Genomic DNA, 16507 nt, shown 5'->3' on the forward strand with positions numbered 1-16507 from the left:
TAATGACAGCCCAAATGTCACAAGTGGAGACATGGGGCTCTTCCGCTGTAATCTATCTGTATTCATTTTCACTAAAACAAAGCCGCCACTGCCTCAGGATGGGACAGCTACTAGACCCTGCTGTGGAAGGTGGGGGGAGAGGAGAGAAGGAGGGAGGGAGGGAGAGAGAAGGAGGAGGAGGGGAGGGAGGGATCGAGAGAGAGAGAGAGAGAGAGAGAGAGAGAGAGAGAGAGAGAGAGAGAGAGAGAGGGAGGAGGGCGAGAATATGAATGTGTCTGCTGACACACCTGTCAGCACCAGCACCAGCGATACCTGGCATGAGCCACAGTCATCGATGCCTAAAATTCCCAGTAGCATGCTTGCCCAGAACACCAAGTGAGCTGAAATCTCTTTCCTTTCCATTACAAGAATTATAAGAACATTAAAATTACTCAAAATTCAGAAGACGAAGGGAAACCCCCACATCTCCCACATAACCCCAGCAACAGTGTGTCGGCGCCCACGGGCTTCCCTAGCTGTCCTCATGTTTTCACACGGTTTACTGAAATTTGAGGAGTTTGTTGTTTTGTTTGACATAAAGTTTCACTGTGCAGCCTGGCTGTCCTGGAACTCACTCTGGCCTTAACTCAGACCCTCCTGCCTCTGCCCCCGAGTGCCAGGATGAAAGGTGCTCTACCAATTTGGCTTTTCTTTAAACTTAACGTTTTCTTTCAGCCCACCTCTGCTGTTCTCTCCTCCATGACCTTTCTCTTGATGGCTGCATGTCATCCCAACCGGTGACAGGAACTGTGCTTCACTCTGTGGCTCTGCTGGCACCTTGGAAACAGCACTTAGGAAGTGGCAGCACCACACAGGAGACTCTCGGACTGTCCCTTTATGGCAGCTGGGGTGAGGCTGTCTGACCCCTCTTGTCCAGAAGGGCATGGAGAGCCTCACTGACTGCTGGTGGGAAATGGACAGCAGCACTTTCTTTTGGTCACAACGCTGCCTCTATTTGTTTTTGAGACAGGGTTTCATGCAGCCTAGGCTAGCCTCAAACTTGCTATGTAGCTGAGGCTAGCCCTGAACTCCTCATCTTCTGGCCTTCATGTACTGAGTGCTGGGCTGCTGGCTCTGCCTTTCTGTAGCTCTGGGAGTTCTCTGGTCTCAGACCGAGCTGCCAGCTGAACACATTACAACTCGGGAGGAAGCAGAGCATAATGACCTCTGCCCTCTGACACAGGCTACACCTCACCTACTTGGCCTCTGCCTGGATCTTGTAAGTGCTCTTACACTTTGATGATGAGGCAGGGCTACCTGGTTTAGCCCATTCTCCAGATAGCAGAGGCTTTCAGGGAGGGTGAGCTGCTGTCTTCACACCAGCTGCACTTCCCTTTCAAGGCAAAAATCTGAGTCTCTGTAGTCCGCCGGACATGTGCGAGAGTCACTTTGGGATGGGAAGAGGGATAGCTATGTACACTGAAAAGCATGAAGTTGTGATATTGGCAGACTGGACTCATGGCTAGTCAGAAACTGCAGGCAGGTCCAGAAACTGATGCCCACTGCCAGTCAACTTGTATTTAAAACTAAATACTAATGTTTCTACTCTCACAGTAAAAAACTGTATACTGGCCATATCTGGAGGTACGGCTTTGATGGTCTTACACTCCAGGTTAGGGTCCAATACAAACAACTCCAGTGGTGCGACCAACACAAATGGATTGGGAGGTGTCTGACCGCATCTGTTAAATCCTTATGTCTAGAGAACCAGTCAGCTCATGATGCAATATTTAACTTGATAAGAAATTATGAACTTAGAAGAAAAGACAAAATAATACACAAACACCCTATCTCTCCTTCAAGTCAAAGTCCCCTAGTACAATGGGAGGTGTTGCTACACCGGTCACTCCTCTTACGCTAGTTCTCACACGTTCAGTCCTCAGTGCTCCCTTCTTCTCTAGGTCCGAGTATTTACCTGTACAACTGTCCTTTTAAAACGCTCTGTAATCCCAGCACCCAGGAGGCCTGTCTGGAGTTTGAGGCCAGTCTGGGCTACAGAGCAAGACCATGTCTCAAATCCACCGGAACAGCAACGGCAGCACCAGGTCTGGATCTGCCACCTCCCTCTTCTTATTAGTGCTCCCTAACGATTCATGTCCTGGCTGCTATCCTTCAACTCCAAAGCATTTTGTTATGCTGGAAGCTAACTGAGAAATTTAAAATAAATTTATTCATTAAAAATATAAGCCCACGGACTGGAGATGGCTCAGCGGTTAAGAGCACTGGCTGCTCTTCCAGAGGTCCTGAGTTCAATTCCCAGCACCCACATGGTGGCTCACACCATCTGTAGTGTGATTCGATGTCCTCCTCTGGTGAGTCAGTGGCACTTACAGACATAAAAACTATTTCATTTTTATTATATTGGGTTACATTAGGCCATGGACATTTGAGTATATAATATGTTGCCCAATGAACCAAGGTCAAGTACCAGGAGGCGCTCTACAGTGTGTCTGACCTATGGTTCAAGCAGCACAGTTCACTGATACTCCTTGTAAAGATTCCCTGATTTTACACCGACAAAGCCCACAGTGTAGCGGCTTTCTTTAAAGCGCAGTTGTAGTATGGAATGTAGGATCTCAGCAGTGAACTTTCTGTACTGTTACATTAAAGTCTACCGGGTGGAGGCCAGACGTGATCTACACCGCCAACCAGCCAGTGCCACACAGTAAGACCCTGTTTCAAACCAGCCAATCAGTGAGTCAACCTAAACAACAACAAAAGCCCTCTTGATTGGTCTTGGACTTTGAATAAATCTTCCTCCTTGTCTTAAAACAAACAAACAAATGCCTAAATGTTACCCACCAGTCTTTAAAGCTGGCACACAATGAAATGGGTTTGCTACGGGATTTTCATATGCATTCCTTTTGCTGACTCTCCCATGCGCCCACTGCCACCTGCTCCTGCTAGTCTCTGCCCCCCATGGCCCTTTTTCTGCCTTCGTGTCATGTGCTCTCATTTCTCCTTACTCCTCCCTTAAGAGCCCATCACTCCTTAAGTCTCACTTTCTAGTTTTATGACCTTCAGCCATGTCTTTGTGTATGCATATGCACAAAGATAAAAATGAGCCCAGATTCTACCTATGGAGAACAAACGGAATGTCTGCTTGAGGATGGCTTATTTGGCTTACTGTAATAATTACCATTTCATCCTCTTTGCTGTAAACGCCACAGTTCCATTCTTTGCAGCTGCACAAACCCCACTGTGTATATTGTACATGTCCTTTATGGGCTCCTGTGCAACAGGCATCCTGGCAGTTGTGCACAGTGCTGTGTAAGCATGGGTGTGCAAGTTCCCCTGGGGTACACTGACAGAGAACTCTCGGGGTGTATGTCCCCCTTGCCTGGTTTGTAGCATCTCATCATTTGAAAAATACTGGTTCACTGCTCTGTGTGAACTCCCAATACTGAAGCATGTTCTTACATAGTATTATGGAAGTCACACTTTAACACCACTGACTGTGTCAGAAAATTCTTGCCGCAATGAGAAGTCAAGTTCTTAGAGATAGTTTTCAAAAGTTAGAATTCTGACCTGAGGCAGTTCCATTACTGGGATGGACCTGACAGCTTCTTTCCACCTGAACTAGCACGTTCACTTACTTGCTTTTAAGAAAATGGCGGCTAAAGGCTCAGGGTTGGAGAATCAGTTTGTTAGTTGTTCCTTTAAGTAAAAATATGTTCCATGAAATAAATGGCTAGTTCAGCTAGCAACTCAAACAGCTGGACATGTGCTTTTCCTTGGTGCAATGGCTGTCTCCAGGGACTTCATGAAATGAACTAAAAATCATGGTTGGGTTGCCTAGAGAGCACAAGGCTCTGTGTTCAATCCCCAGTAACACAAAAAGAAACAACAACAAAACAAGTAATACTTTAGGAGCACTCTGATTCTCCTTGTGTCTACACTCCTCCAATACTCCTTTCTGCTTTAAGCATTAAAATCCCATATTGTGTACTTTTTTCTCCAGTAAGAGGAAACGACCTTAAAAGAAGTGTGTGTGTGTGTGTGTGTGTGTGTGTGTGTGTGTGTGTGTGTGTGTGTGAGAGAGAGAGAGAGAGAGAGAGAGAGAGAGAGAGAGAGAGAGAGAGAGAGAGACTTGATGTAGAGGCAGTGGACACCAGGTATCCTGCTTGTTCACTGTCTTATTCCCTTGAAACAGGGTCTCTCAATGGATCTGGAGCTCAGCTGGCTTGGTGCAGGTGCCAGGCAGTCATCTACTCTAAGCCATAAGCCCTTCGCCTGCCCAGAATGACTACTTTATCATGTTCCTATGTAGAAATGCTGAACAGCATGACTCCCTCAAGACCTCCCAGGGCTCCAAGCTTGCCACAGAACTGTTTAATACTGCTGGGCTTTCACCACTGGGCTTCCTTCCTGCGTTCTTCTACCTGCAGATTTGATTTTACTCTGTGATCAACTCTTGGCAGCTATCCTCCAGTTATTATTTAACTAGTTATTTTCTCCTCTAGGCTAACTCCCTGCATTTAACAAGCTTTAGAGGAAAATCTAGGAACCCAAGCATAGTTGAAATTTGTTAGAAAACAACTCCTGAGAGCAGTGGCTCTCAGCCTCCCCAGTGCTGTGACCCTTTAACACAGTTCCTCATGCTGTGGTGAGCCCAACCATAAAGTTGTCTTTGCTGTCACTTCCTAACTATAATTTTGCTACTCTTATGAGTCATAATGTAAATATTTTTGAAGATAATGGTTTGCCAAAGGGGCTGAGACCCACAGGTTGGGAACCACTGCTCTAGACTGAGTCGAGGTTGGGGCTAGACTTCTGTGGGAAGGGAACAGACGCCTGAGTCCTCAGCTGCCTCAGTAGCACAACACAACCTTTGTTCCTACTTCTGTGCAGTCCCAGGACATCGCTTCCGGAAGGCAGTGTTGCCTGCTAGTTTGTCACCACAGGATGGCACCCAGGGCTCTGTACCGAGTGCAGAGGAGGCACATGGGGACAGAGTGCCTGCCTACAGATGACAGGGTCCCTTTGTCTTCCTACTTTCATCTTTTGAGACAAATAAACTTTTTCCATAAAGAACCAGAGGGCAAATATTTCAGGCTCTGTGGCAAAATTAAAAATATATTATAGATACACCAGAACAAAGAAAAATGTTTCACTTTTTTGATTTTTCCACAAAATTCAATAGTAATAGTGCAGTACATTTGGCCAACTTTTGGGGGGATAGAGCAAGGAAGGATGAAGGTTTTCCCTTTGGGGAGATAATTCACCTAACTACCAGTTAAATTAGTGTTCCCAACAAGAATTCAAACTATCACCCTAAAAGCTGTGTTTATCTCAGGCGGCTGAAGACAGGTGATGGGCTGGGCTCAGCCTGCCCTCCCACTCCCCAGCCCAAGGCCTTGCTCTGTCCCTCCAGTTGGCTCATTCTAGGCAGGTGCAAACATGGGCATCCGCTCGAGGGCTTCCTCCCAGTGGAGAGCTGGATTTTACCTGGAGTTTTCCCTCTACAGCCTTCAGCACTTCTTTGCATTGGTTTGGTGGTGACAAACTTTACTTTCTGACTATCTGTAATGTCTTTATTTTACCCTCAGCTGAGGACCACTTGCGGAGATCCAGACTTTGGGTAGATATTACTTCAGTGTGTTAGGGCTGCCTCGTCACTGTCTTTTGGCTGGTATTGCTTCTGACAGGAAGTCGGCCATCACTGCTATCATGGTTCTGCGATGTGCACAGCTGCTTTCTTGGGGTGCTTTTCAGATTTTTTTTCTCTTTATCACTGGGTCTTAGCAATTTGATTATGATGTGACTTGATGTGGTTTTCTTTATATTTATCCTGCTTAGCCCTTGCCAGGCTTCCACGGTTGGTGTTTTTGATATTCCAAGTCAGAGCCTGAGCAGCTTTCTGTCCCCTGAGACTGCAGCTACAGAGCTACACGAGTATGGTGGAGCTGCTGGCCTCTGCTCTTGGCACTGGTTTCAGTCTGAACCATTTCTATTGCTGTCTTATGGCCCACTCACCGTGGCAGGCGGACCCTGAACTATCCCAATGATGCTCTCTCCTGACCTCATGACTTTATGTAGCCCCTTGCTGTTTATGGGATGGCCTTGTGGCTTCCTTCTAATAACCAGTAATACAGAATACTGTAGAGATGGCACTCTGAGTTAGCTCATAAGAGGTTAGGGCTCCTTGCCTGTGTTCTCTTTGATGCAGCCCACTGTCACCTAGTTAGCTTTTCTATTGTGATGGCCAGGTAACATAGAACTAAAAGCATTTCTGCCAGAGACCATTCAGTAAACTTAAAGCAGATCCTATGACATGTTTCCCTTCCTTCTTTTCCCACCCCTGTTTTGGACAGGATCTTACAAGGTAGGCCAGGGTGGCCTCAAACTTGACCTCTTGAGGGCTGAGATTAATAGGCACTCAACGCCATACTTCCCACATGACTGACACCTTGACTGTAGCTTCAAAGAAGACTGGAACCAGAAGACCTAGCTGAGCTGTGCTGTGCTGTGCTGTGCTGTGCTTCCCACCCACTTAGAAAATAATAAATATAATTGTTGCTTTAAGCCACTGAAGTTTAACTTGTTATATGGTAATAGATAACCTGCACTCTAATAATTTTTTTAAATTCTTTTAAGATTTATTTTATTTATATGAGTACATTTGTAGCTGTTTCCAGACACAGCAGAAGAGGGCATCAGATCCCATTACAGATGGTTGTGAGCCGCCATGTGGTTGCTGGGAACCTTTGGAAGAGCAGTCAGTGCTTTTAACTGCTGAGCCATCTCTGCAGCCCCACCTAATAATTTCTTGTCTTCCTTATTTCTCCCATTAATGAATGCTTTGACTCAACTCCCTCTCAGCTCTGGTATTTCCCTATCTTACATTTCTTCTCCTTTGGGAGTGTAGATTTCTCTTCAAGTTTTTCAATGTATTTTTTTTTAAATATTTACCCTATTCTAAACTGTGGGTGTGTATATCTGTGTCTGGGTATGTGCACATGAGAGGAGGTGTCTGTGGAGGTCAGAGGCATTCTGGAAGGCTATCCACTTGCTGACCTGGCTCTGGCTCCTAGTTGCTGAGTCAGCTCTCCCACCCCTTTGGACATATTTTTAAAGCTGTTTTTCTGCTTCCATGCTTGTCTTCTGAGACAGCATCTTATTATGTAGCCTAGATTGGCCCCAAACTTGTTATCCTCCTGCCTCAGCCTCCTGAGTGATGGGATCCCAGGCCTGCACTATCAAGTCCAACTCTGTGTCTGAGCTTTTAACTGAACTCTGGATACTGTGAATGGAGTCTCACTGTAGGTATCCATGCTTCAGAGATGGCTGACTGAGTTGTATATCAGTTTGGTCCTTTCAAGGATCCTTTCCTAAATTTGCTCTTTTCCTGAGCTGATACTTAAACCCTTGGCCTTGTATGCGATGAGTGTCTTTGTCATCGTTTACTGCTATGAGGAGACACCATGATCAAGGTTACTCTCAGCAAAGAAAACATTTATTTGGAGCTTGTTTACAGTATAGCACAGCAACACACAGTCAAACCTGATGCTGGCGAAGGAGCTGAGAGTTCTAGATCCAGATCCACAGGGCACTGTGCCTGGCTTGGGCTTTTGAAAACTCAAAGCCTGGCCCCAGTGATACACTTCCTCCAACAAGGCCACACCTCCTAATCCTTCTCAAGTAGTGCCACTCTGTGATGACTAAGCATTCAGACATGTGAGCCTATGGGGGCCATTCTTATGCTACCACTGAACTCTTCTCTCAAGCTTTGTTTTTGGCAGAGTAGTCTTTCTAGGGCGAGTAAAGAAGACTATCCCATGTCCTGGCCTCTCCACAGTCATTCCTGAATGTCCTGATGTGCCACTACAGGTACAGGTGACAGCCCTGACAGGGAGAGCGCTTCCCCAAGGGCCCCCTTCCATCCTGCTGCAAGTATTAGGTGCAGCATCCTGCCAGCTCTTACCGTGGTCTCCGCCCACTGGAAGCCTCAGGGCACTAGCACTCACTCCTTCTCTCAGGGGTCAGGAGCCTGTGCTACTGACATAGGACTAATGTCTGAAACAAGACTTTAAACTATCCTGTCCAGTTTTCTAGTCATTTATACTAAAAAAGCTAATTTGCTAGTTCATCCTGAAGACTGCATCTGAGAATCTCAGAGACAATAAAAAGTTTGTTTTTAATGCAAGTATACATACTCATTCCATGTCTATGAAGGACAACTTAAGATCTAAACATCTCATATACATGGTCTTTAGATTTTATGGAATTATGTATTTACAGAATTTAGTATTCTGGAAATACAACTTGGAACCTGGGTCTGATCCATGACTGATGCCTACAATTCTAGTACTCAGAAAGCTGAGGCAGAAAGATTGCCTTGAGTTTAGTGCCAGTCTGAGCTATACAGTGAGTTCTAGGCCAGCCTGGACCCCAGCGCATGGGGCATTCACAAAAGCAGCATATGGGGTCTGGTGGCACATGCCTTTGACCTTGGTACTCTGGAAACAGAGGCAGAGGCAGGCAGATTTTTGAGTTTGAGGCCAGAGCTGGTTGTATGAGGGAGTATGATTTAGATAAATTCCTTGACAGATTGGTGTGTGTGTGTGTGTGTGTGTGTGTGTGTGTGTGTGTGTGTGTGTGTACACACTCGTGTGCCACAAGAGCAGGGAATAAAGACACTGAACTTCCAAGAAGGCTGGCTTCTTCCTCACCCTCCTGACCTGAGATAAAAGCCTGACAGCTTAAAACAAAAGCCTAGTGGGCTTCTCCTGCTCCTCCTGCCATGGGCCTTCTGCTGATGGGACTGGATCAGAACGTTCAAGGCTGGACATGGTCAGGACATGACTGCACAACAGCTGTGGGCCAATCCACCACCCTGTCTTCCTTTACACTGAACAACTCTAAACTAGGGGAGGAGGAGCTCCAAAGGCTCAGAAGAAAACAACCCAGCCCTCACAGAGATGCCCAGCCCCAGCCTCCCAGACTCTTTCTCCCGGCCGTGAGTGTTTCCTCACTCCTAATAAAAGCTTTTTTTATTCGCTGTCTGAAATTTTCTCTGCTGCCACCTGTTGAAGCCACTGGAGAGCTCCCTGCCTTTTAATTCTTCGAAAGGTAGAGAAAACAAGTCTGGTTAAGACTCCTAGACAGTAACAGAGCTTCCCAGAATAGCCAATGTTACACAGTAAGTCCCTGTCTCAAAAGAACCCAAAACAAACACCCCAACCCTCCCAAACAAAAACAGTGAAAAAACTCAACCCAAACAAACAAAAAGATAAAACCACAACAAAACAAAACACAAAAACAAACAAACAAGTCACCCACCTGCCAACCTAAAATAAGTGAAATGCAACGGGGAGCTTGGCAGAAGCTGAGGCTACGAGTCCACCAGCGCCTTTGTTGTCACAGGACAGTCCCTGCCCTGCCACAGCTCACTCCTGTTAATAATCTCCAACAGATGAGTTTAAGGAGAATGGTAATCTAGGAAACGCAGGCAAACTCAAATTTTCCACTCTACCTTGATAACTGATTTGTTATGATGGGCCCATAAAACCCAAGTAACCGTTTAGTGAAAACTGAGACCCGGAAGGTGGCTCTTCCAGCACAGTGAGCCCATTCCTCTAACAAGCACCAGCTAAGGCTGCCGTCACTAACCGGCTAGGCTCTTAGGAAAGAAAGCTCTTGCCTTCCACCTTCCCCTCTCACAGGCCAGGCAGCACAGAGACAAGCACACGCACAAGCACTGGCTTGTGACTATACTGGGGCCAGGAGCTTCTGAGCAACGGAGGTGGGTACCACGCAGAGGGCAGAGGACAAGAAACATCCTGAGAAGCTGAGCTCTTTGCCTGCCAGCCCCCAGGAACTGTTCCAAAATGGGTGTTGGCTGTTTAAACGCTGGCACAGCTTAGGCTGCAGGTCACTACACCGGCTAGAGAGCCTGAGGCCTCTGAGCACACGTGGTCCCATGTCCACAGGTTTCTCCACCTTTGTCCTGAGCCACATTGGTCTCTCCCTTGCACACTCTCCCCTGGTTTGGGAAGGAGATGATAAATCCAAGCGCACTCCGCGGTGCTCCGCAGGCGCTCGCTCGCTCGCTCGCTCGCCTCCTTCACTGAACCTGCACCTCATCAATCACACTATTGTCTGCTTGAAAGGCGAGCCTTGTAAATGTCATATCCACTCAGGCCCAAGGAGAGGTGCATCCAAATGCAGCAAGGAGTTTTAATTGGATAGTGTAATTAAAACTAAAAAACCCCAGCAGACTCCCTTTGACAGGCTAGATGAAGACCCCTTTTAATAGGGCTAGGGAACATATCTGCTAAGAGGAAAGGCATCCCGTCTGATTGTGCTCCAGAGCACTCTTAGGAAAAGGCAATCCAATAACTGGGCATTTAATTCGGGAGAGTCCGTTGTTCTGCCAACAGCCAATACTCACTGTATTTGATCTGGAACTTTGGAAATGAGTCCCCATCAGAGACGAAAAAACCCCACAATACTGCTGGACTCTCTCAGGTGTGAGGCCAGATCTCCGGGATCATCAGAGCCCGAGTGGCTGTGGGCCATCTTGCACAAACCCAGGCGCTCACAGTAAAGCAGCAAGGCCACGAACGTTCCCACCCACCTCACTGGAATTTCCCTTACAGACACACACTCACAGGAGCATCTAAAGAATGACAAATAGCCCAGGCATGTGCTTCTTCCAAAGCTGAACTAGGGTGCCTGATGGGCTGCAGAAGTGTGTTTATGTGTGGTCTCTGCTGGAGCTGCCCTGTCAGCCAGGGAGAAAAGAGGGTGGGTGATCAGTGGGTTTGGTGCCTGGGATGGGGTGTGCCAAGTGACTAGTAAAATAATCTGATCTCGCTGCCACCTTTCCTGGTTGCCTTTACTGGGGAGGGACAGGGGATACCACCCACTCAGACATGCAACTCTACACAAGAGAGTGTGTGGACACATAGGACGGATGCCTCACAGGCAGCCACGTCAGTCCCTGTAAAATGAAATGCCCCTGTTCCAGAGTTTAGAGAGCCCAGTGCAGGGTCTACAGAATGCATCTAAACAAGGGCCTTGGTGGGCACAGAGGCACGGGGGCTCCTTCCAGAGCTTTCTAAAGCGAGACCGTTGCTTTGCTTTATTTACACAGACCTCAAAGTCTGCTGCCTGGGTGCTCAGGTGGATTTTTCTGTTTTGACGATGGTGATGACTTTTCTGCTCATGAAGCCTGCTTGGAGCTCTGTAAACCTTTGAACATTCCTAACACTGGTCCTTCTCTCTGTGTTGATAAACCCATTAAAGGCCTGTAAGTGAACACATATAATCTGTGAAAACTGGATACTGAATAAACCATCAAATACTTTTAGGTTTAAATGAAAACTACATAAAAGCATTTCAGCCATCAATTTGGCTATCACTTCTAGCCAGTATGAATTCTGCTGGAAAAGCTATTTTCGTGCAGATGTGGAATTCAATGGGAAAGACTGACTCGTGTACCAACATCAATCAAAATGTCGGCTTCCCTGGCAGCTCTCAACAGTAAGGCAGGTTCAAAGGTCACAGGATAAAGAAAAAGCCAAGCTCTGGTTCAGCTCTAATATCTCCTTGGTACAAGTCTTGCAGAAGCACCCCTTCTGCATTAGCCTGGCTTTCATTAATCTTCTTGCCACCTTCTTTAACTAGTCATGCAGAACCGTTCGATAGCAAGGCGTATAATGGGGAAGGCCCTGTGCCTATTACCACGTTAACATTCTCTTAAGCCCAGTGCAACAATAGAACGAGAGGCAGAGTAGAGCTGGATGCAGGGTGAGGTTCAGGCAATTCAATCACAGCCTGGCTTACCTATGTACTCTGACCCACAAGACACAGGGGCCTTTGTGTGTAACTGGCTTGGCCATTAAGGCTGCTCAAGATCACAACAAAGCTAATCTTTCCATTTAAGCTAAATCAATGTGGACAAATCATTATTCAGTGGCTTTAATTTAATTAGTAAATTAAATACACTACTTTACAGATCTTGTCAAGTACTTATGAAAAGAAAGATTCATTTAAATGCGAGGTCACCAATAAGCCAGCTAATTTAGCTCCTGCTCGTAAGGAATCTCACTCCACATCCAGAGGTTCTGGTTATGAGAGGCACGGCTGCAGCTAACTCCTAGCCCTAGACAGTTCCTATTTTTGGTCCAAACTGTTTTGAACAAAAAGCAAAGCAAAGCAAAACAAAATAAAACACCTCCCACCAATATAAGCAAAGCAGCAGCAGAATCAGATTTCCTTTAAATTATACTATTGCAAGAAGTGTAATCAGATTACTTTATTCTGCTGCTTCCTAAGGATTGTATATTATCCCTACTTAATTGAGATACAGAGCACTTTTCAGCTATAAAGATGACAGCTACTTTATTAAGGTTTAAATCTGATTTCTTAATGATGGCTGCTTCCTTTAAAGGCCCGGAACCTGTGGAAGCTTCTCTGGATGAGGCCAGACCTGCTGTGATAGGACATCCGCACACAGCCAGAGAGCCTTCCCTGTCACAGGAGGTCCCTGGCTTTGTTCAGCGCTAGCCCTTTTTAAGAGGCTGACCAACCATTTATAGCCTATGTCTAGCCTGGATCTGCTAAGAGACATCAAAATGCACTTAAAAAACCAACCAACCAAACAAAAAAACACGTTTGTTGGAACCCTTCAAAATAGCAAAAGAAACCCTACACAGAGGCAAGCCAGACTGAAGGAACCCTGATTTGAATAGTAAAGGCAGGGCTTTCCTCTCCTAAATTCATTCTTAATTTTTCAGGGCTCGCCCTTTAGATTTTCAGAATTCTTTTAGAGTTTGGATTTATCCATGTAGGTTTTTAAGGCTTATCTATTTAGTCATTAAGTTCCAGGTCCTTAAACACTCACAGGGACAGAGTGATAAATCTCCTCTCTAATACTGGCCTAAGAGGGAGAAGCTGGGTGCAGGAGCACACAGAGCTGTGCTGGGGACCTGGCCATGCTGATTCCACAGTCTGTAATTTCGAGTTTCACCCATGCTAATGCTCAGCCCTTTGCCCAGTCAGCTATTCTTACACTTTCGAATGCAGCATCAATTAAACCTGAGTTATGTTTCCTACGACGACCGAATGAATGGTATGACAGCAGCTTTCTTCATAAACCCTGCAAAATGGCCACATTCAAAGGGTTTACAACATTTCTTTTCTGTTCAAAATCCTGACAAACATGTCTCAGGTAAGAATGCGGGATAGCTTCATCATCTCCCCACACTTAATGCCTTTTGTGAAGCAGGCTGCTTAGTAACACGTCTGTTCCGTTTTCACAACTAAATTATTCCAGTTGGTCACACGTTCCAGTCTGTGGGAAGACACTTGTGTTATGAGAGATAAAAACATGAAAAAGAGAATATATTGCAGAAATCAAAAACCTTATCTACTTCTAGACTCTTTTCCTTTGCCATAATTCATTCAAGAAGCCCTAAGAATAATTTTTGATGTAAACTCAGCTACAAACATACATCACTATGCTGATAAAAATCACAGGCTAAACTTATGAAATATAGTGACTTTCATTTCTTTAGCACTCCTAAAATAACTTTTTTCTAAGGTTCAGCAGACATAAAAGATAAAAAGGGTTACCATTAATCCTTTAGGGAAAAGCAAGAAGGAGAGGAGGAGAGAGAGCAGAGGCCCCATAGATTAACCCCGTGTCGGGGAGGCCTGAGCAGGGGCTTTTGAGATCCAGGCTGAATTAATTTAGTGAAGATACTGGAAATCATAAAACCACACAATGTCAATTTGATTCATTTACTAACATCCCGGTGTAGGCATTTTACAGGAATTACGGGGGACAACTCTTGGTTCCTCAACCCTGGCTCATTCAGTCGACCAACACTCTCTGGAGACAGTGGCAGGGCTGGCTGGGCCACTCAGTTCAGTGGAGGCTCGGAACGGGGGTCGGGAGGACTCTAAGGAGAATGCAGCACACGGCACAGTCCAGAGGTCTATACAAATGTCCGAGGAAATGAACAGAAAGGAGTGCAAAGAAGGAGAGAAGGTGGCAATGTCCGTGAATTAGAGGTAGGGCCAGGCAGAAGCACACAACAGACTTTGTGAGCGCACCTCCTGGGCCAAGGTCTAGATGAGGAACTCTGGCCTGTGAGGCCCGAGTGATCAGTAGTTCTCAATGTCAGCAAAGGCTGTGTGGAGGAGTCAAACTTCATTTTGAAAGCCTATAATTTTAACTCTAAAAAGATGTATTATACTTGTGTGTATCAGTTTGAGTGTATGTGTGGATGGAGGTCTCTGCCTATCACTTTGAGGCAAGACCTCTCTCCCTGAATCTGGGGTTCATTTTTCTCTCAGCTGGGCTCCTTCCCTGCCTGGAGCAGGGGTTACCGGTATGCATGGGATGGAATGCTTTCTCTTCTTTTATTTTTTTATTTTTTTTTTTGGTTCTTTTTTTTTTTTTTTCCGGAGCTGGGGACCGAACCCAGGGCCTTTCGCTTCTTAGGCAAGCGCTCTACCACTGAGCTAAAGCCCCAATCCCTTCTTTTATTTTTTTTTAAAGCAAAACGAAAACCAAATAAATTAAAAAAACAAAAACAAAAACAAAAACACCCTGTGAACTCCCTGTGAACTTAACTTTGGGGTTCCCAAATACCATCCCTACTCATCGCAGCCACATACCACATGTGTCCTTCAGGTCCCTGTATGTGTAACTTCTGAGTTCAGAGAACATGGCTTGAAAAGCCCTGCTAGAGTACAGGGCAGGGCTGTTCTCCTCAGCAACAGACAGTCAAGGCAGCCACTTACCCCCAAGGGCTGCACGCTGTACTCTGGGAGCCTGGAGAGAAAGTCAGTACTGAGAAGATGGCCCTGTCTGCTCTGTATGCTGAGCGTGTGCCTGGGCCCTACACAATGCACAGCAATTACTAAAGTCAGAACTTCATTTTGCAAGTCTATAATTTTAAACTCTTAAAAAAAAGATTTATTATACTTGTGTGTATCAGTTTGAGTGTATGTGTGGACTGACTGATCCCTTCAGACAGTGGGATATGGGTGACTGTGACTTCCTGGACAGCTGGGCATGTGGTATCTACCCCTTCTCAGTGCCTGGGTTACAGCCTTCCTAGGCACAGCAAGTGTCTGTCAATGGGAGAACCCGATCCAGGCTTCATTCCTCCCCCAATCTGCCCACTTCAGGTGAGGACCTTACGCAACACGCAGGTGATCACTTGCCATGTCAGACAAGTATAAAACCTTCTTCAGAATATCCTCAGTGCTTAGGAAGGAAGACGCCAGGACAAACACATCCTGTCTGGCCACAACACAGAGTAGTTGGAATCAGGGAGAGGCTCACTCACTGCATAGAGGAGCCTCCAGGTTCCAAGAGCACCAGACAATTGTCTCATGGTTTCCTCTATAGTCAGAGCTTCACGGGAGGGAGGGATGGCAACCAGAGGCCAAGAATGGCCTCACTTCTCTCTCTACCTGCTAAGCATGCCTTTCTTGCCAAGCCGAAGGCTGCGTTAGAGGAGCTTTATCATAGCTGATTTGACAGTGAAGTGAAACACTGTCATGGGGCATGCGGCATGTGCCTAGCCTGTAAGCCTTGCTGAGCTGCCCTTTCAGTCATGATGACCTTGGAGATCAGCCACATTGTAAATGTTTCCTGGCCTTTACCCTTCCTAGTGTTCCTTCTGAATATATAAGCCCTCTGAATTTGTTCTCAAATCCATAGACACAGGAGTATAGGCCCCCAAATTAGAGGCTCAGTATGTATTTCAAGTTACCAGGCTAAGAGCTACAGGGGTGACCTCTTGGTAACAAGAAGTGCTGAGATGCATGGGAACCCCGTTAGCAGGCCTTCCTATGCAACCGAAACCATGAAGACACTTTTGGCTGTCTGCTTTCAGAGAGAGGCTTTACTCTGAGCTATGTGTCCTTTTTGCCCCTTATTAGGTCTGGAGTCCTAAAAAATGATTAAGTTATCAATCTAAACCCTACACTCAATCACTTAACTGCAGACATATAACATACCCCAGTGGTATCTGCTTAGAAGGGTTAGTGGTGGAATTGCCAGCCCAGTAGTGTCGTGGTCTCTTCTGCAGGACCAGGCATGAGTTCAGTTAGAAATTGGAGGTCATGGCTGCCAATAATCTGGGTGTGCTGACACCTCCACCATGATGGGTGCCTAAGTCTGGTCTCTGGCTACGGCAGGAAGTCCTCCATCTTCCACTGGCGTGGCACAAAGAAAGCAGGTTTAGGCTGACTGGTCAAGTTCCCCCAGAGGGAAGGGTCAGGAGAACAAATTAAATCAAGCAGCACTCACTTGGTGCAAATTCCCAGCAGGAACCTGCCTGGTAAACACCCCCCACCCCGCCCCCAGCACAGGCTTCAAGGAAGATGGAGCAAGATGGGGGCTCCCATCAGGCTCTGGGCGCCAGAACACGATCCTGTTTGATTAAAAGAAATTTCTGGTAATGAATTAAACAGGCCCAAGGAAAAAAGGACATGGTGGCCA

The 16507-nt window shown here is 46.2% G+C and overlaps 1 protein-coding gene across 7 annotated transcripts in view; it reads right to left on the minus strand.

Annotated features, from left to right (window-relative positions):
- The window catches only part of Mapkap1 (MAPK associated protein 1), a 205588-nt gene that overhangs the window by 9042 nt on the left and 180039 nt on the right, over nt 1–16507 (minus strand). The gene's annotated exons all lie outside the window — the stretch shown is intronic.

Source organism: Rattus rattus, chromosome 5 (assembly GCF_011064425.1).
Source record: "Rattus rattus isolate New Zealand chromosome 5, Rrattus_CSIRO_v1, whole genome shotgun sequence".
In the NCBI taxonomy this organism is placed as follows: Eukaryota; Metazoa; Chordata; class Mammalia; order Rodentia; family Muridae; genus Rattus; species Rattus rattus.